This window comes from Moschus berezovskii, chromosome 2 (assembly GCF_049115385.1).
Source record: "Moschus berezovskii isolate FMDL1 chromosome 2, NW_MosBer_1.0, whole genome shotgun sequence".
Classification (NCBI taxonomy): Eukaryota; Metazoa; Chordata; class Mammalia; order Artiodactyla; family Moschidae; genus Moschus; species Moschus berezovskii.
This window is the reverse complement of record NC_142461.1, coordinates 139,900,522-139,920,852: the sequence shown is the minus strand read 5'-3', so window position 1 is coordinate 139,920,852 and position 20,331 is coordinate 139,900,522. Positions and strand designations below refer to the sequence as shown.

The 20,331-nt window shown below is 39.1% G+C and overlaps 1 protein-coding gene and 1 pseudogene across 36 annotated transcripts in view; one reads left to right on the top strand and one right to left on the bottom strand.

Annotated features, from left to right (window-relative positions):
* The window catches only part of LOC129540268 (liprin-alpha-1-like), a 152,204-nt gene that overhangs the window by 130,376 nt on the left and 1,497 nt on the right, over positions 1-20,331 (bottom strand). For 22 of the 35 annotated variants that reach the window (XM_088831295.1, XM_088831292.1, XM_088831213.1 and 19 more), the window contains exons 2-4: positions 11,787-12,306; positions 10,204-10,407; positions 4,731-4,878 (exon numbers count right to left, since the gene is read on the bottom strand). The exons of 4 other annotated variants lie outside the window; for them this stretch is intronic. The gene's annotated coding sequence lies outside the window, so the exon portion shown is untranslated. Of the gene's footprint in view, positions 1-2,612; positions 3,547-4,730; positions 4,879-10,203; positions 10,408-11,786; positions 12,307-20,331 lie in introns of all 35 variants that reach the window. 9 more of the 35 variants (XM_088831196.1, XM_088831251.1, XM_088831249.1 and 6 more) reach the window with 6 other exon arrangements.
* On the top strand, positions 10,008-13,917 carry LOC148778637 (acidic leucine-rich nuclear phosphoprotein 32 family member B pseudogene; annotated as a pseudogene). Its single transcript, XR_016036073.1, has 2 exons — positions 10,008-10,110; positions 12,969-13,917. The product of XR_016036073.1 is annotated as an acidic leucine-rich nuclear phosphoprotein 32 family member B pseudogene (transcript).

Here is a 20,331-nt window from a genome sequence, read left to right as displayed (position 1 = left end):
AAGAAAAGAAGACATAGAAAGTTAAGTACCTTGCCAAAGATCACATAGTTACAAAGACAGTCCCAAGAGTTAAACCGTGGCATTCTTATCCAGAGCCCTTGAGCTCATTAACCAGTTTGTTCTCTGTAACCTCTCTAAATTTCAGCTTTTCCTCTATAAAATGGTGTTAATATATATAGATGCATTAAGGAGATCAAACCAGTCCAGTCCATCCTAAAGGGAATCAACCCTGAATATTCACCACAAGGACTGATGCTGAAGCTGAAGCTCCAACACTCTGGCCACCTGATGTGAAGAGCCAACTCACTGGAAAAGACCCTGATGCTGGGAAAGACTGAGGGGAGGAGGAGAAGGAGATGACAGAGGATGAGACGATTGGATGGCATCACAGACTCAATGGAGATGAGTTTAAGCAAATTCCAGGAGATGGCGAAGGACAGGGAAGCCTAGCATGCTGCAGTCCGTGGGGTTGCAAAGAGTCGGACACAACTTAGCGACCAAACAACAACAATATAGACAAATAAGAATATATAAAATAGGATACAGCACCTAGTAAATGACAGCTTAAAAAGAGATTAGGAAAGAGGTACAAATTAATAAAGCTGCAGAAGGCCTATTTGATGGGCACGAGGAACCCTGCTCAATTGCCTGTGCTCAACTACCAAGTGAAAAAGTCAACTGTCAACTGGAATGGTGTTTTTAAAAAAGCAAAAGAAAACATGCATTAATCTCTACATCACGACTCTGGGTGAAAGAAACCAGACATAAAAAAGTAGATACTACAGGTACATTCATATAAAACTCTAGAAAATGAACACTAACCCACAGTGACAGAAAGCAGATCAGAGGTTGCTTACAGCAGGGAGTCAACTCAGAGGGGTGGACTACAATGGGCACAGGGAAGCTGTTGTAGTGTAATACTGTTACTCGCTCAGTCGTGTCAAACTCTGTGCGACCCCATGGACTGTGGCCCACCAGGCTCTGTCCACGGGATTCTCCACGCAACAATACTGGAGTGGATTGCCACTCCCTTCTCCAGAGGATCTTCCCGATCCAGGGATCGAACCTGGGTTCGATTCTGTCTGAGCCACAGGGACGATCCCCAGGAAGCTTTTGAGGTGATGGACATGTATGATATCTTGATAGTGATGATGGTTTCACAGATATATACTTCTGTCAGAACTCAAGCTGAACACTGTTAAATGGGTACAGTTAACTGTATACAAATCATACCTCAACAGAGTTATGCAAAAACAAAAAGCATTCATCTTTTCCAAATAAGCAAACTGCCCTGATTATAACTCTAACAATTTTTAACTTCAGCAAAGTAAAAGTTAAATGAGTTAGCCAGCATACTGCCAAGTTGAGAATATATATAAGGAACACAGACTATCAAAGCTCTATAAAGGAGGAAAAAAGAATCTTCAGCTGATAAAATTTTTAAAAGATTCTTACTGAGTACTCCCTTAAGCTGCAGTACTTTTATTCACTAAATTAAGACCAGGGTATACGAAGTTTACAAACTGAAAAATAACTTTCTAAAATTAAATTTCTGGCTTCTTCAACAAAGGTGCAAGACAGGGAACCTTCTATTCTTTGTTCAAATTCAAATCAACCAAGCCTTTGTGCTCCAATTCTCTTTCTTCTTTGAAATTTCCAAGCCTTCAAGCACAGCAACAGCCCAAGCTTAGCAAGGAGTGTGAAAGGGGAACAGAGTTAAAGGCTAAAATTTGATTCACGAGAATCAGAATGCCAATCTCTGTCACTCTACAAAGGGTCTGATAACCGTAGAAACTGTATCCTACTGGGTTTGGGAATATTATGACTAAATTCACTAAATGTGAAACCAAATGTGGAACGGCCTTGAAAATTCAAAAATGGTATTCATTCCATTTTAGATCCAAATTAGAGTAAGAAATTATTTTTAAATAGGATAATTTTAAGTGATGTAAAAGAAGATCTTTAATAACTTTTTTCTAAGAATAAAATTCTAAAGAGAAAAGGTCTAAAACTTTAAGAATTACTTTATATTATATATATATATATATATATATATATATATATATATATAATACTACGTTTGTAAAATACCTTTAGTCCCATAGATTTGCTTTTCTTTTACAAATTTATTTTGTTAATATCTTATGACAGCATATTAAATATTTCCCAATATTAGTTCAGTGAGCTAGTTTGCAGAAATATGACTTTATCACAGGAGTATATTTATCTTAAGTCAAAGGGGAGCTCCTAAAGCAGCCCATAAAATTTGACTTTTCTTCAGGAAGTAAACTTTTAGCATTTCAAGTATCATGAATGGTTATGAATTATAGTCTGTCTCAAAAGATAAAACTTTACAAACCAAACTCATCAGAATTAATACTTTAATTTAAAATAAGCATTTTAAGGCATTCTTTTTTTTTTCTTTTATTTATTTCAATTGGAGGCTAATTACTTTACATTATTGTATTGGTTTTGCCATACATTGACATGAATCTGCCCCAAGTGTAGTGATCTAAAATGCAAGAAAATCAAACTGTCAAAAAGTTTATTTTTTTCCTAAAGTCAGAAATAACTAAATGCAATTAATTCTCCACTACGTGTGTATTTTTCACCTTTTTCAATTTAGAAGTTTCCTAGTTCCTGGCTCATTTCCCTGTCACACGATAGGCTCTTCAATCCACTTCACCAGGCTGTTGTTTGCTTAGGGAAAACCACCTTATTAATACTAACCTAAATAGAAGATAATAAGTCAGTCTGACTGATAATGCATATATCCTAAAAATATAAGCCATGAATTTAAAGAATAAATACAATCAAAGAAATTTCATTTCCTCAAATGCCTATCCACAAAATGTTAATCACTGGTACAAAGGGGTATTAAATTATAGTATCCTCTTGAAAAAAAAAACAAAAACAAAACAAAACCCTGCCTTTCAAGGTCAATTCAAACATCTGCAACTGATCCTTTCCACACATGATCCTTTCTCTTTTGAATCCTCTGAGCACTATATGCCTATTTATGGCATTTACCAAGTTCTTCCTTAAGTTTCAGTCATTCGGATAAAAACATATTTAATAAATACTGAGACACTGAAACTGGGAGCTAGACAAAAAAGGACAGCTGGGATTTTTAAAAATAAAGTTTCCGTACTAATTTTACTATTTTGTTTCTTACAAAAAAAATCAGAAAACACAAACATTAAATGAAAAACACAGAAAACACAAATAAATCGTGTTAATTCAAGAACAATCACTGCTGGTCTTGACAAAAATCTTTCCAGATCACTTACTCTACATGAACATGAATACACTTCTTTTCTTCAACAAAAACAGGATGATACCACATACATTATTTTATTATCTATTCCTATTTTTTCCTATTAATTAATGTATCAAATTTGGCTTCCCTGGTGGCTCAGTAGTAAAGAATCCACCTGCCAAGTAGGAGACGCTGGTTCAATCCCTGGGTCGGGGAGGTTCCCTCGAGGAGGAAATGGCAAACCCACTCCAGTATTCTTGCCTGGGAAATCCCATGGACAGAGAAGCCTGGAGGGATACATCAAGTACAACCATTAGAATTTGACAGGCAAAGATGGAGATGAGATTATTTAGGCAGAAAGAGAATGAGAGGTCTAGAAATAAGAAAGCTGGTCAGTTTTGTTCCTTTACTTTACTATACTACTTACAAGTGTAAATACATAATGTTGAAAGCTTCAAGTCGCTTTGACCTTTTCCCGCTCCAAAAATAAAAGGGCAAAGGCAAACACTGGTGTTCACAGGAAAGTGGTATCTTTGGTACTCCTGTCAGGACTACCATTACTAACCCCAACAAACCCACAACTACTGACAATTCCAGGAGATCACGTGCTGAGTACACCTCTGTAACACAACCACGACTGACTACCGCCCCTTCCGGAATTCAGTTTATGAAGTTCATTAACTCACTCAGACATTTATTCAGCAGCTATTATGTGTGAGGTACCATGGTAGCTGCTGGCCCTACAAAGATGAATAAGGACCTCAACAGCAAGTTCTGCTTTCAAAAGCAAATGTCCTTCAGCAGGACCTGAACTAAAAAATGAGGACAAGTTGGTACCCAATACAGCGGCTATCATTCCAAAACAAAAACCCAGAAAATAACTAGTGTTGGTGAGGATGTAGAGATACTGGAACCCTTGTGCATCGCTAGCAAAAATGTAAAATGGAGCAGCTGCTATACAAAACAGTTCAGTGGCTCCTCAAAAAATTAAACAGGATTATCATGCTATCCTAAAATTTCACTTCTGGGAAGACCCAAAAAACACTTAAATCAAGACTGGAACAAATATTTATATATCTGTACTCAGAGCAGCTATATTCATAATAGCCAAAAGGTGGAAGGAACTCAAGAGTCTGATGAATGAATGATTAAACTAAACGCTGGGCATAAATTACAAAGAAATATTATTCAGCCTTAAAAAGGAAGGGAATTCTGACACTTGTTACAACATGGATGAATCGTGAAGACAGTGTGCTAAGTGAAATAAGCCAATCACAAATGGACAAATATTTTATGATTTCACTTAAATGAGGTACTGGAGTCATCAAATTCAGAGAGAAAGAAAAAAAGTAGAACGGTGGCCGCCAAAGGTTGAGGGGAGGAGAGAACAGGGAATTATTGTTTAGCACGTATAGTGTTTCAGTTGCAGAGGCTGAAAAAGTGCTCAAGAAGGATAGTGGTAATGACATACCAAGGTGACTGTATTTAACTCCACTGAACTGCACACTTAAAAATGATTGGAATGGGGGAATTCCTTGGTGGTCTCATGGTTAGGACTCCGAACTTTCAGTGCCGGGAACTGGGTTCAATCCCTGGTCGAGGAATTAAGATACCACAAGCTGCACGGTATGCCAAAAAACAAACAAGAAAAGATTCCAGTGGTAAATTTTATGTTATATTTTGCGTACATGCATGCTAAGTCACTTCGGTCATCTCCAACTCTTTGCAACACTATGGATTGTAGCCTGTCACACTCCTCTGTCCATTGGATTCTCCAGGCAAGAATACTTGATTGGGAAGCCATGTCCTCCTCCAGGGGATCTCCCCCACCCTAGGATTGAACCCACACCTCTTGCATTGGCAGGCGGTTTCTTTACCACTAGTGCAACATGTATATTTTGCCACAATTAAAAAAAAATGCTGAGGAACATTATCTATAAGTGCTACTATGAAATAACCAGGATATACTGTTAAGTAAAAAAACAAGGTAGAGAAAACAAACAGTATGACACTGTATCAAAAGAGCGTGAAACAATATATAGCTATATAGAAATATTATACAGACGTTTTCTATAATTACTATAATTTTTAACGGAAGGATAAACAAAAAGCTTTAAAAAAAAACAACTACCCCCAAGGGAAGGAAAGAATAAGGTTAGGATTCAGCTGGTAAAGAATCCACCTGCAGACTCCGGTTCAGTTCCTGGGTCGGGAAGATCCCTTGGAGAAAGGATAGGCTATCCACTCCGGTATTCGTGGGCTTCCCTGGTGGCTCAGATGGTAAATAATTTGCCTGAAATTCGGGAGACCTGAGTTCGATCCCTAGGTTGGGAAGATCCCTTGAAGGAGGGCATGACTACCCACTCCAGTATTCTTGCCTGGAGAATCCCCATGGACAGAGGAGCCTAACAGGCTACAGTCCATTGGGTCTCAAAGAGCCAGACACGATGAGTGACTGAGCACAAACACAGTCCAGAAACTAGACTCCTCTGAATGTACCTTGTCGTATATATCAAGTTTTTAAACACGATTATAAAATAAATTCAAACAAAAAAAATTTTAAGTCGTTTCTCAAAATCAAAATGAAACACACACCTAAACTGTGTATTGAGTTAAACCAAACAGAGGAGTACTTAACTCTAAAACACAGTAATCTGACTGCACATCCTTGGTGAAATACATCCTAAGGACATAAGAAATACAAAGAAACCTTACAGGGCTCTCAGTAACGATACTGATATGATTCTGAAATTAAGTACTGTCTATATATCATAAGCTTTCGGCACGAGAAGAAACAAAAATTCTAAAATATTAAATAAAAACTCTCCAATATTATTTAATTACAAGTTATCAGTAAAAACTCATGCTGCACTGTCTTTTTCTAAAAAAAGTTATTTCCTAGCTCCATCTTTGACGAGACCTATAAATTACTAACCTAGTATCAATAAGCATAGCACCCAGATAGCAGTCTGCAAAAATCCGTGAAAATTCTCTCCAACTAAAAGGAACCAGCACTCCCTAAAGAAAGTGATAATTCAAGTTCTGAGGCAGAATTTTATGAAATAAGGTTGGATCATACCAGAAAGCAAGGAAGCTATCAGAAACCACTAGGGTAGTATCAAAAACACTTAGGAGCTATCTTGAAGAGGTGCTCACTACCAAAAACAGAACAGACTCAGCCACAACAAAATAACAACTGCAGTGGACTCAAACGCATAAAATATGGTAAAAATCCATGAGTTCACAATGATACTTGAAAGGGGAACAATGATATTTGAAAGGAGAAAGATCTCATTAGCCACTTTTGAAAGATTCTTGTGAATCAATTTATTATCCTAAAAACTAACAAAGGAGAACAGTTGCATATTTGCTGTCTTTTTTTTACATAAACTGAACATAAGAGTAATTCAACAGTCCAATAATCAAAATGAGCAAGTTTCTGTTTAAAGTATTCTAGCTGAGAAATGAAGAATGACAGAATATCACCATTTTGCTGCTGCTGCTAAGTCGCGTCAGTCGTGTGCCACTCTGTGCGACATCAGGAACCGCAGCAGGTCAGGCCTCCCTGTCCATCACCAACTCCCGGAGTCCACCCAAATCCATGTCCATCAAGTCGAGGATGTCATCCAACCGTCTCATCCTCTGTCGTCCCCTTCTCCTCCTGCCCTCAATCTTTCCCAGCATCAGGGTCTTTTCCAATGAGTCATCTCTTCGCATCAGCTGGCCAAAGTACTGGAGTTCCAGCTACAACATCAGTCCGTCCAGTGAACACCCACGACAGATCTCCTTTAGGACGGACTGGTTCGATCTCCTTGCAGTCCAAGGGACTCTCAAGAGCCTTCTCCAACACCACAGGTCAAAAGCATCAATTCTTCTGTGCTCAGCTTTCTTCACAGTCCAACTCTCACATCCATACATGACCACTGGAAAAGCCACAATCTTGACTAGATGGACCTTTGTTGGCAAAGTAATGTCTCTTGCTTTTTAATATGCTGTCGAGGTTGGTCATAACTTTCCTTCCAAGGACTAAACGTCGTTTACTTTCAAGGCTGCAGTCACCATCTGCAGTGATTTTGGAGCCCAGAAAAATAAAGTCAGCCACTGTTTCCACTGTTTCTCCATCTTTTTGCCATGACGTGATGGGACCAGATGCCATGATCTTAGGTTTCTGAATGCTCAGCTTCAAGTCAACTTTTTCACTCTCCTCTTTCACTTTCATCAAGAGGCTCTAGAGTTCCTCTTCACTTTCTGCCATAAGGGTGGTGTCATCTGCATATCTAAGGTTATTGACATTTCTCCCGGCAATCTTGATTCCAGCTTGTGCTTCCTCCAGCCCAGCGTTTCTCATGATGTCCTCTGCATAGAAGTTAAATAAGCAGGGTGACAATATACAGCCTTGATGTACTCCTTTTCCTATTTGGAAGCAGTCTGTTGTTCCATGTCCAGTTCTAACTGTTGCTTCCTGACCTGCATACAGGTTTCTCAAGAGGCAGGTCGGGGGTCTGGTATTCCTGTCTCTTTCAGAATTTTCCACAGTTTACTGTGGTCCCCACAGTCAAAGGCTTTGGCATAGCAATAAAGCAGAAATAGAAGTTTTTCTGGAACTCTCTTGTTTTTTCCATGATCCAGCGGATGTTGGCAATTTGATCTCTGGTTGCTCTGCCTTGTCTAAAACCAGCTTGAACATCTGGAAGCTCACAGTTCAAGCATTGCTGAAGCCTGGCTTGGAGAATTTTAAGCATTACTTTACTAGCGTGTGAGATGAGTGCAATTGTGCGGTAGTCTGAGCATTCTTTGGCATTGCCTCTCTTTGGGATTGGAATGAGGACTGACCTTTTCTGGTCCTGTGGCCACTGCTGAGTTTTCCATATTTGCTGGCCTACTGAGTGCAGCACTTTCACAGTGTCTTCTTTCAGGATTTGAAATAGCTCAACTGGAATTCCATCACCTCCACTAGCTTTGTTCGTAATGATGCTTCCTAAGGCCCACTTGACTTCACATTCCAGGATGTCTGGCTCTAGGTGAGTGATCATACCATCGTGATTATCTGGGTCGTGAAGATCTTTTTTGTACAGTTCTTCTGTGTATTCTTGCCACCTCTTCATAACATCCTCTGCTTCTGTTAGGTCCCTACCATTTCTGTCCTTTATTGAGCCCATCTTTGCAAGAAATGTTCCCTTGGTATCTCTAATTTTCTTGAAGAGATCTCTGCTGCTGCTGCTAAGTCACTTCAGTCATGTCCGACTCTGTGTGACCCCATAGACGGCAGCCCACCAGGCTCCCCCGTCCCTGGGATTCTCCTGGCAAGAACACTGGAGTGGGTTGCCATTTCCTTCTCCGATGCAAGAAAGTGAAAAGTGAAAGTGAAGCCGTTCAGTCGTGTCCGACTCCAAGCGACCCCATGGACTGCAGCCTACCAGGCTCCTCCCATGGGATTCTCCAGGCAAGCGTACTGCAGTGGGCCGCCATTCCCGTCTCCAAAGAGATCTCTAGTCTTTCCATTCTATTGTTTTCCTCTATTTCTTTGCACTGATCGCTGAGGAAGGCTTTCTTATCTCTCCTTGCTATTGTTTGGACCTCTGCACTCAAATGGGTGTATCTTTCCTTTTCTCCTTTGCTTTTCGCTTCCAGTCTTTTCACAGCTATTCGTAAGGCCTTCTCAGACAGCCATTTTGCTTTTTTGCATTTCTTTTCTTGGGGATGGTCTTGATTCCTGTCTCCTGTACAATGTCAGCTGTACATTGGAGACAACTGCACTGCATCCTGTACTTGGCAATTTAGACAGTTCAAAATGGTGTGGGAAACTGAGGAATGAGCAATCTTGTTTCTATCAAAAGCCACAATACTCGGGGAAAAGACAGACATCAAGTTAAGAACTTAAGAAACATTTAATGTATGTGTTTATGTAGAAACGCACTTTTTGTAAAGTAAGAAAAATATACATACTAACAAACTAACAAGGATCTTTTCTCCAATTTAATAAGTGGACATTCACCCCATTTATTTGAACATGTTCCAATTTCAATCGAAGTATTGAGGAGGAATTCTCAATATACAATGAAAGAACACCCAACTTGTTGACTGTGAACAATAATAAGCAAAGTTGAAATAACCCACATTCTGCAATTTCTCTCCTGGCACCCTTAGCTCAATACCATATATTATTTCATTTGAAGCACTCATTTTGATTTCACCAAATATCAGTACAGGAATGAACCTGAGGTAGGCTTGAAGCCTGAGTCTGCTGAACGATGCTATTACCTAGGAAATGTCTTTCAACTCATCCAGTCCCACAAAGAACACTCAAGAATGTGCTGGGGTTACCTGCTCCAATTATTTGCTCCCACTAAAAGCTGACAAGTTGATCCAAAGGTCCTGGGTCAGAGAAAGGAGCGTGTCATCAGCAGACAAGTCCTTGTAAGGATCTAAGAATCCTTACTTCTATTTGCAAGTGTGCTGTGTTGATTGCTGAGATTCCATATCCTTCGCTATTATAGAAACTTTACACTCTCAGACTGTCAGGAGACTGTCAGTGGCATCACTATCCTGATATGACAACCAAGCCAACTATCCCCAACATCACTTCACATCACCAAAGCTTTCTCTTTCTCATCTAGGTGCTCTCCCTAGAATGAGTGAAATTCAAAAAGATGCAGTCTCACTGCCAGCAAAATGTCTAGCCTATATGGGCATGTTTGAAGAGAGGACAGACAGCCCACCATGCCACCATCATGAAAGCCCCCAGAGCCCACAATGAGAGATGCAAACTCATCTGAAACGAATACATCGTCCTTCTCGCACTTTCGCTCTAGTGTCACTTAGAAATGACATTTGGAATAGAAGTAACACTGGTGGGTCATCTAGTCTGCGTCATGCACTGTGCTAGCTACTTAAATCTCTCATTTAATCCTAATAGCCGTTCAAAGTATTTTTGTTATCAGTACCTTTTCACAAATGATTTTCACAAAGATGCTGAAGTGAAGTCAAGTGACTCAGTCATGTCCCACTCTTTGCGACCCCATAGACTGTAGCCTACCGGGCTCCTCCGTCCATGGGATTTTCCAGGCAAGAGTACTGGAAGTGGGTTGCCATTTCCTTCTCCAGATCACAGAGATGTTAGGTGACTTAATTTCAAAGTCTGAAAGCTACTACGTGAAAGAGGCAAAAGTTAAACCCAAATCAGTACATAAATCTTTATGACTTATTTCTTACAACCCTATTTGCTGTCCAAAGGAGTTACACTGACTTAAAATGACACCAGAACCAAAGATATTCCTCCTTCATTTTCTTGGTGAGAGAACTGGGTAGTTTTAATACCCGGCAGGGACTACCATGCCCGAACCAAATTCCTATATGAAACCAATACCCATTTTCATATACTCAATCTCACAGTCTATACCAAATCTCTCCTTACCAGTTAGACTGTGTGTAGTCAGTGGAAGAGCAGAAATATTTCATTCAACCTCTAAAATATTTTCAAGTACTTTAAATTCTATGTACTATGTAGCTACATTAATATTAGAATATGGGAAAATGGTAAAAGCTATCACTTTCAGAGAACTTACTCCAAAAGTACTGTGCCAAGTACTTTAGAAACACTTCATTTTGTATCTTCCAAAGTGTTAACTCTAGTTTACAAGCAAAGTGACAATGGTAAGAAAACTCAAGTAACTTGCCCAAAGTAATACAGATAGAAAGTGGTAGCTGCTGCTGCAGTTTATACAACTCCAAAGCTTTTACCTCTTACTGTCACAGTTTACTGCCCCCTAATTCCTATCTGGTCAACATATCTTTGTCCACAATTCTAAAACCATTATTGAAACACATACGAAATTATTTAAACCTATTATTAACTATATCCATTAACTGGTCATAGCTTCTAAAGTAAAAGAATTAAAAAGTGCCTAAAGAATTACCATTAGAAAAATTCAAGTAAGGCAACAGATTTTCATGAAGCCCTGAGGTCAAGAACAGATAATTCACACAACAAAACCTTTATCACTGCTTGGGAGTTGCTGTTCTTAAATCGATGTGAAGATAGTAAGACCAGGATACCATCTTAATTATTTAAGACAATGTAAATACTGTAAACCCACCAGCCTGAAGGCTGAACCAAAGAACCCATTTTCAAAATCATGTTACCTTCAATATTTACTAAGTGAATCATGAATATTATTATTATTATAGTCTGCTCTTTAAAGTCTTATTATCAAATAGCAGAAAAGATGTAACCATAACTTGGACAATTTAAACTTCTGAAAGGCTATTACTTCCCCAGTTCCAAACTTCCAAATTTCTTCATAAAACAATAATATCTGAAAACTAAGATGAGTAACATTCCCCAAACCTGAAATCTTCAATCGATCAGAGTCTGAACCTAAATACATAACTTTTTAATGTACAAGATGCAGTTCAAAATAACATATTAGTTTTTCCTGTTGTTTATCAAATACATTCATTAGACTGATTAAAAGGGCAATACAAGAACAATTTTCTACGACATGCCAAATAATAGATGAAGTCTTACCTCCACTGCTAAAGCTGCCGTCTGTTGGTCATAATGATTCAGAAGATTGGGAATGAGGGCAGTGTTACAAGGCAAATCTTGGCACATCCTCAAGGTAATAGGCTCAAAGAAAACAAACTGTGCCCATCTATACAGCCCACAAACATAGTCAAGGGCCACGGACAGAAGACGATCCAACTCACAGCCATGCTTTCTCGACTGAATGAGATTCAGATGATCAGGCCTACTCAATATGTATTTTAGATCTTTGTACACCTCAGCTTGAAAGTACTTCTTCTATCTTGCTGTTAAGTTCTTCAAACAGAGTTATTCTTTGCACCATCAGAGGTTTGTTAGCTTGGTCTCATGAGAGGCATTTGTTTTTGGTTTCACAATATGGGAAAATGACATCATCTTGCCTCTTGTTTTCATTTTATTACATTGGGCACCATCTGGCCAACGTGTCAAGTGGATCAACCACATTCCCAAACAACAGACTCCATCTTAGGAGAAGAACTCTTTCTGCCTTTGGCTGAACTATCTGAAAAATAATTGTTTTTTAAAAATGGGAGAAATTAGCAATTTCCTCTTGAAATATTACAGGCTTGATATTAAAACTTTGATTAGCTCAGTACAGTTGCAGGATACACAATCAGTATACAAAAATCAGTTGCGTTTCTACACACTAACAATCAGTTCTAGGAAGAGAAATTTTAAAATACTGCCTTTGGGACCTTCCGGTGGTCCAGTGATTAAAGCTGCACACATCCACTCCTGGGGCACCAGTGCACTCCCTGGTGGAGAACTAAAATTCCAAATGCCGGGCGTGTGGCAAACAACAACAACAATCACAGACTTTGACCGAGAGACACAATACTGCCTTACAGATAAAACACATGGGTATTTCATAAACAAATCCTATAGCTTTTCTACCTTAGCATTCTTGCTCTAGATATACCAGAGAATCCATAAATAGCATTTAAAGGCACTGTTTCCTCCCTCAGTTGTTTATATACCATACAGTTTAACTTCCCATCTATAATGGTAGTTTTTCATTTGTCACAAGACATAATTGATCCATTGGGAAAAACTTGCATGCTGTTGTCCTAAATTTTATTTAAATATCTGCCACACTTAATAACAAGTTATTTACATTTTATTATAAATGTTTTAATCATTAAATGATTCAGCTTTTCCCTCCAGGGTTTCTCTCTGCTCCCGCGAGTAACTTGGCTCCAGGGCCTCCGCTCGCCTGCCTGCACGCCGCCCGCCACCCAGGACCGTGCCGTCGGCCTCTGCCTCGAGCAGACCCCTTCCGATGGCCCTCGCTGCGCAGGCTGGGACGCCTCTCCCCTCTCCACGGAAAGTTAAGTTTGAAGAGGGGGGAAGAGAGAGAAACATGGGCATGAAGAGGAGGATCCACCTGGAGCTGAGGAACCGGACCCCGGCAGCTGTTCGAGAACTTGTCCTGGACAATTGCAAATCAAATGATGGGAAAATTGAGGGCGTAACAGCTGAATTTGTGAACTTACGAGTTCCCCAGTTTAATAAATGTAGGCTTGATTTCAGTTTCAAATCTTCCCAAACTACCTAAATTGAAAAAGCTTGAGCTCGGTGACAACAGAATCTGTGGAGGTCTGGATATGTTAGCAGAAAAACTTCCAAATCTTACACATCTCAACTTAAGTGGAAATAAACTGAAAGATATCAGCACCCTGGAACCTTTGAAAAAGTTGGAATGTCTGAAGAGCCTGGATCTGTTTAACTGTGAGGTTACTAACCTGAACGACTACCGAGAGAGTGTCTTCAAGCTCCTGCCCCAGCTGACCTATCTGGATGGCTATGACCGAGAGGATCGTGAAGCCCCAGATTCAGATGCCGAGGTGGATGGTGTGGATGAAGAAGAGGATGATGAAGAAGGAGAAGATGAGGATAAGGAGGAAGATGAAGATGGTGAGGAAGAAGAGTTTGATGATGAAGAGGATGACGATGAAGATGTAGAAGGGAGGAGGAGGAAGATGAAGTCAGTGGGGAGGAAGAAGAATTTGGACATCATGGAGCAGTTGATGAAGATGAGGATGAAGAAGAGGAAGAAAGCGGGAAAGGTGAAAAGAGGAAGAGAGAAACAGATGACAAAGGAGAAGATGATTAATAAGACCCCAATAACCTGCAAAAAAAGAACTGTTCAGTATTGGCTGGACTGCTGACATGGATCTGGTAGCTGCTGTTTTTTGTTTTTTTTTTTAAGAAAAAAAAAAAAAGGTAGCTGTGATACAAACCCCAGGACACCCACCCACCCAAAGAGCCAAAGAATAGTTCCTGTGACATTCCACCTTCCTCCATTTAGTCCCTCTTGGAAATCCACCACCAAGCTTGGGGACTTCACCCCAACAAAATTGTAAGCGTTGTTAGGTTTTTGTGTAAGACTTGCTGTAGTGTGGATAGCTGTGATTGGTGAGTCAACTGTCCGTGGCTACCAGTCACACCAAGATCGTAACAGCATTTTTACTTTCTGTACAACAAAGAAGTTTTGTAAATAAAATCTTAACATTTAAAAATAAATAAATAAATTCAGCAGATGGTATCTGTGAAAGGTGTAAAATATAAAGAAATCAATAGATATGGATTCAAGCCTCTTCCCAACTATGTGAATCACTTAACTTCTCTGAGCTCAGAATTTTCCTTTCTAAACATTGCACCTCCCTATCAAAGATGGTACATAAGTGAATTATAAAATAATGTACTCTATAAAAGGTAAAGCAACATCAAACTTTAGGTAGTTTCATTACTGAATTACTGCGGATACAAAGACTTACTTCTATCAACCAATACTGAACTGGCAAACAGAAGATTCTAAGAGTATTATCAGGACATTTTCCCAACAACGCTTCATCCTTTTAGATAGTACAAAAATTCAGTACATAGAAAACGTTTGACCAACAAATGCTTCATTACACACAGTCAGGCTGCAGAGAAGAGTCAACCCTAGAAAGTTACAGTGTGGGATACGAATGATTTCCAGTTAAGAGTTTCTACCAAGTTTCAGAGTCCGATTTGACACTGCCTTTGCTGGGGGCTTCCCTGGTGGCTCAGACGGTAAAGGATCCGCCTGCAATGCTGGAGACATGCGTTTGATCCCTGGGTTGGGAAGATTTCCTGGAGGAGGAAATGGCAACCCACACCAGTATTCTTGCCTGGAGAACTCCATGGACAGAGGAGCCCGGCAGGCTACAGTCCAAGGGGTCGCAGAAAGTTGGATGCAACTTTCACTTTTTTTCTAGGGACAAAAATATGCATCTCTCTGGGGGCTGGAAGGGTAGGTAGAATGGAAGACAGGACTGGTAGGAAAAAAGCATATTCTAAAACTATCATACTTCCATTTGGTTTTGTAATGATGTTAAGCCTGCTTTTACTTTATTTTCGTTTCACAGATGGCAAATATTTCTGTTTGAAGTACACAACCTCAGTTGGGAAAACATGAGAAAGTCAGGTTCAGAAATTCTCAGAGACCCAGGTTAACAGGACAATTCAAATAGATATTAGGGCCCGTGACAGCTTAGACCTTGAAAACTTGAACTGGCTTGGCTAAAGCAGAGAAAGAAACTGTCCTTTGTGCACTACCAATGACAGGGACCTCTGCATCCCAAGCTTTAATTACTGGGCAGAAAAAACTATTTGGAGAAAGTAAAGCCATGGCTGAATCTTCCCAATTTTTCCCTCAAGCACATGGTCTTGAGTAGAAGAAGGGAAAAGCAAAGTCTACAACCTTAGGAATTAGGAACACCAAAGTTACAAGCGACCTCTGCCCCACACGTCTAATCTAATACTGAAATCTCTAAGTAAGAAATATTTGTTAAAGCTTCTTGGCCTGCCATTGTATTGTTTCCTCCTTCAAGCTGGGCCCAGAAATGTGATGTCTGGCTATGGAAAAGTGATATTAAACACAGTCATGTATATGGAAGCTTATCATGCAGCACGGTAACAATTATGCATATCATTAAATATGTCAAGCCCTGAAAGCTTTATTTCGCTGCAGTATCAAAACATCCATATAAGTTCCATGTTTGTAGTTTGCTGCTTATGCAGCATGTTCATCTGCTTGCAACTTAAAAAATAAAAGCTAAAGGGAACACTGCTGCTGCTGCTGTCACTTCAGTCGTGTCCAACTCTGTGTGACCCCATAGACGGAAGCCCACCAGGCTCCCCCATCCCTGGGATTCTCCAGGCAAGAACCCTGGAGTGGGTTGCCATTTCCTTCTCCAATGTGTGAAAGTGAAGTCGCTCAGTCGTGTCCGACCCTTAGCGACCCCACGGACTGCAGCCTACCAGGCTCCTCCATCCATGGGATTTTCTAGGCAAGGGTACTGGAGTGGCTTGCCATTGCCTCCTCCGAATTATGTGCTGAGCAAAAGTAATATATAAAATGAATTTTTTTAAAAAGCAGATAAAGAATACTACTTTAACAGAAAAATGGAAAAAGGACATACATTTACAAAAGAAATACAAATGGCCAACAAACACATGAAAAGATATTCAACTTTACTAATAAAAACATACAAACATGATATATAACATTTTTGCCAATCAGATGAGCAAAAAGAATAACAGAACACAGCATAGGAGAGGGTGCAGAAAAAAGAATATCTTCAACATTCCCACACTTGGAGATACATTTTTCTTTTTTTTTTTTTTTTTTGGCTGTCCTTCACTCCTTCACAGCTTGCAGAGTCTTAGTTCCCCAAACAAGGACTGAACCCAGACCAAGGCAGTGAAGTGTCTAACCACTAGACCGCCAGGAAATTCTCCATTTTCAAGTACTACTGGAGGAAAAGTAAACTAGTTGGTATTTCAAAAAAATAGCTATGGACATCAAAAGCTCTTAAAATGTATATACTTTGATTCAGCAGACCTATTCTACAATTTATTCTAAGCAAGTAAACACAAGTACACATGATGTATAACTGAAATGTTAGTACAACACTGTTTATAAAATAAAAACCCAGAGACAATCTGAAAGTCTACCAATAAGGAATTGGTTAAACTACAGCACAACCAACACATAACACACTCACTAAAAATGATGAGCAGGATCTGTATATGCTGACTTGAAAAGACAGTAACAATACAGTAAGTGAAAAATAAAATTTTAAATGGTTTACAAAACAGCATAGAGTCTCCCACTTTTGTCAAAAATATACATACATGAAACAGAATAAAACTACCTGAATTGTTTAAAAATACAATATTATAGGGACTTCCCAGGACTCCACACTTCTACTTCAGGGGGCTCGAGTTTGATCCCTTGTCAGAGAATTAAGGTGCCACAAGCTGCACAGCGTGGTCAAAAAACAGAAACAAAACAAAAAAGGAGTAAAGTATTATAAATGCTGAAATGTTATTTTTAAATCTGTCACATGTTATTTGTGTACGGGAAAATTAAGTCTGCTAAATCTGTAAATGTGTGCTGACAATACTACTACTTGAATCAATGTTTACTGACTGTTGATTAAGTAACAAGCCAAGGGACACAAAAATGCCCTACTACAGGCAGCAAGAAAAGCAAAAAAAAAAAAGATGATAAACTCAGACTGAGTCAAAAATTGATTTTCACTACTGAAAAAAAATCAGATCACCTCTCAGCTGAACCAAATATTATGCACAATTTAAAAAAAAAAGTTGATATATATTCTAAATTGTTTTTCAATAATATAGTGAAATAAATGCTTCTAATCAGGATCACGTGAGTATGGATAGCAACAATCCTTTTTCCTAAGAGAACCATCCTTGAAGAAGCTGTAAGTTTCAGACAGCAGGACACAGAAGATTGAGCAAACCAAGAAATACTGACAAAATACAGCAACTGATTACATAAAGGTTAAAAGACTTTTTGTATTCTTTTTGATATTATATCTTTGACTACAGAAATCTGCAGAATCTCAGCTGAATAAGGGAATTGCTGGATTAACTGGAGGGAACAGTCTCAGGCGCCAAGGACCAGTAGAAAATGAGGGGTCTGTAAACAGTTTTCCATGCCCTAACCCTGAGAAAAGAGACATTCACTTCTTTACAGAGCAATACAAGATATCTGGGAAAACTAATTTCAGATTAAGTGACCTGATGATTATTTCATCAGAAAACAAAAAGGACTAGATACACTGAACCCTACACTTTAATTTTTATCAATGTGTAACATCAGGAATCTGATATTCCCCAATTTACCAGTTCTCTTTTGAAGATAAAAAGTAAAAGCCCATAAAATAAGGTGAGTATTTGTCCTGAAGAACAGCAATAAAGGGGATGCAGTCTTGGAACTGTCTTCAGAGGCTGGCTACAAAGCCAGACCCAAAGAACTCAGGTGGGAAAAGCAGGAGATGGCAACTGTGAAGAGGAAAGAAAGCAGGCTGAATCCCAGAAGAGACAATGACAAAAGTGGGCCCTGGGGGCTTGTCAGCAAGGCCCTGCAACAAAAGATGTTAGCAATTCTATTCCAATTCACACTTCCTGTACAGAAAGTGATTCCTTTCATCTTTCTCAGCTTAGATTTACTTATCTTGACACACTACAAATGTACGTAATATTTTGCGTTTCCAATTCAGAAATTAAAGGTTGCCTCAAACACACTGGCTACAATGGGAACAGGAGGATATTCTTTTGTCTTCTTTCAGAGTTTTCCAAGACTGCATTATAAGGATTAGCAATCACTACCTCTGAAGCTTCTTCTCTCAAGGAACATAAACAGCAAAGTACACACTGAGAGCATATCACTGCTCAAAGTGCTAGATTCCTTTTCCTAAAACTCATGTGGGTTTTGGCCTTTTGTTTTCCATATCTTTTTTTTTTTTTTTTTAAATAAATTCACTCTCAGGATACTGTTTTCTGGTTGCTAAAGTTTATATAGCTCCATATTTAATTCTGAGGGCCTAGATTCTTACTAATCTCAAGGTATCACTTTGCTACTTTATCTAATTTTTAAAGTCCATCTAGTCATCTACTGATTACAAAAGATAATCTAATCTTCCAGTGTGCTGAGTGATGGGGCTTAAAAAAATACAGGGAAAACATTCAAGTTCAAGATTAAAATGAACAGTAGGCATCAAAATCCAGTCCATCTTACAAATTATACATTACTTTTAAGACTAGAGAAAGCAGAAGCTCTTTTAAAACTAAAAGCAAAACTGGAAAGATGGCCAGAATCTGGACTTTAAAAAAAAAAATCAGGTTGAAATTCCAGCCTGGTTTCCCTTTTTCATTAAAATGTGTTCAGAAAATGCTCTAATATCAAGCTCCTGATTTTTCCCCCCCTTTAGCATGGTTGCATGTTTTGACTATAAAATTAGTTTAATGAGATAAACTTTGGGGACCAAGATTTTTTTAGGCCTACTAGCCTAGTTGTTTTTTCTTAAACTTCATTCACAGTGCATTCCTTGGATCCACCGAAACTGTTGCTAGTTCTCAGCATAACTCAAAGACTGTAACTCAAAGATAGATTCACCATTTACGATGCAACAGTCAGTTAAAACTGTTTTCTAGTCAAGGAGGAGTTGTTACTCTTCAAACATTCATTCCTAACCTTCCAGAAATGCCACTATTAAAAACCTTCCCTTGTTTCCTCAAGACGCTGTGACCCTTCTCACAAATCTATACTGAACAATTCCTCTGGTACATATTTCAAAATCTTGCTTTTCATTTGCACTACTGCTCTTTTTGTGGCCAACTGCAGCTTTAAACGTCTCTAACTCTAGAGATTTAGGGGTTAAAAAACACTTGAGGCCAACACTGCTCTTCCCTGTGAAAGAAGGTAAAGATGCAGTAAGAACTGTTTCCTATCACAAGTCTCCTGAAGAAAATAAAGTCAACAGCAGTCTAGCATCAACAAACTAACAAGCTCAGAGTAAGTTTTCAGTATGAAATCTCATAGTTTTACCAACACATACGAAACTTAAGTTGGAGAGAGAGATTCTCTGCCTGTGAAGTGGGCAACAGAGGACTTACAGGGAATTTAAAAGCCCCTCTCTCTGTCCAATGATGACGCTCTCACAGCACTGTGCTATACAAAGAAAGAACGTGCACTTTACTGTTTATCTTCCCCGCAAGGCTCCCTACTTCAAATATCTCAATCATGGCTGGGGATCTCTCTACAAAAATCCACCTCAATGTTCAAAGCACAAAACAAAGTTCAGAGGAATACAGTACCTAAGATGAAAACGGGATGAAAGAACCTACAGTCCTTTCTTCTTCTATTAATAGGGCACTGGTAGATTCGGGAGAGACGGAGAGGCAGGGAATATCAGCGGATGAGAAAAAAATAAATAACGGAGGAGGAGGAAAGAGAAGGTAGGACACTAGGCTTTACTAATTACCTTACTTTCCTGACAGTTTCAAAGCATTTGGGGGGAGGGGGGTAGAGGAAGAACCCCCTATAGAAAAAACAACACTGTAAGAAGAATTGCATCTCGATTATCTTTTATTTTCAGCTCTCTCTTTGGAAGCCAGGCCACTTAAGCTTTTACATCACTTTCCTATCTTATTACCTCTATGTTGTGGTTTGGTACTTCAAACAAACACT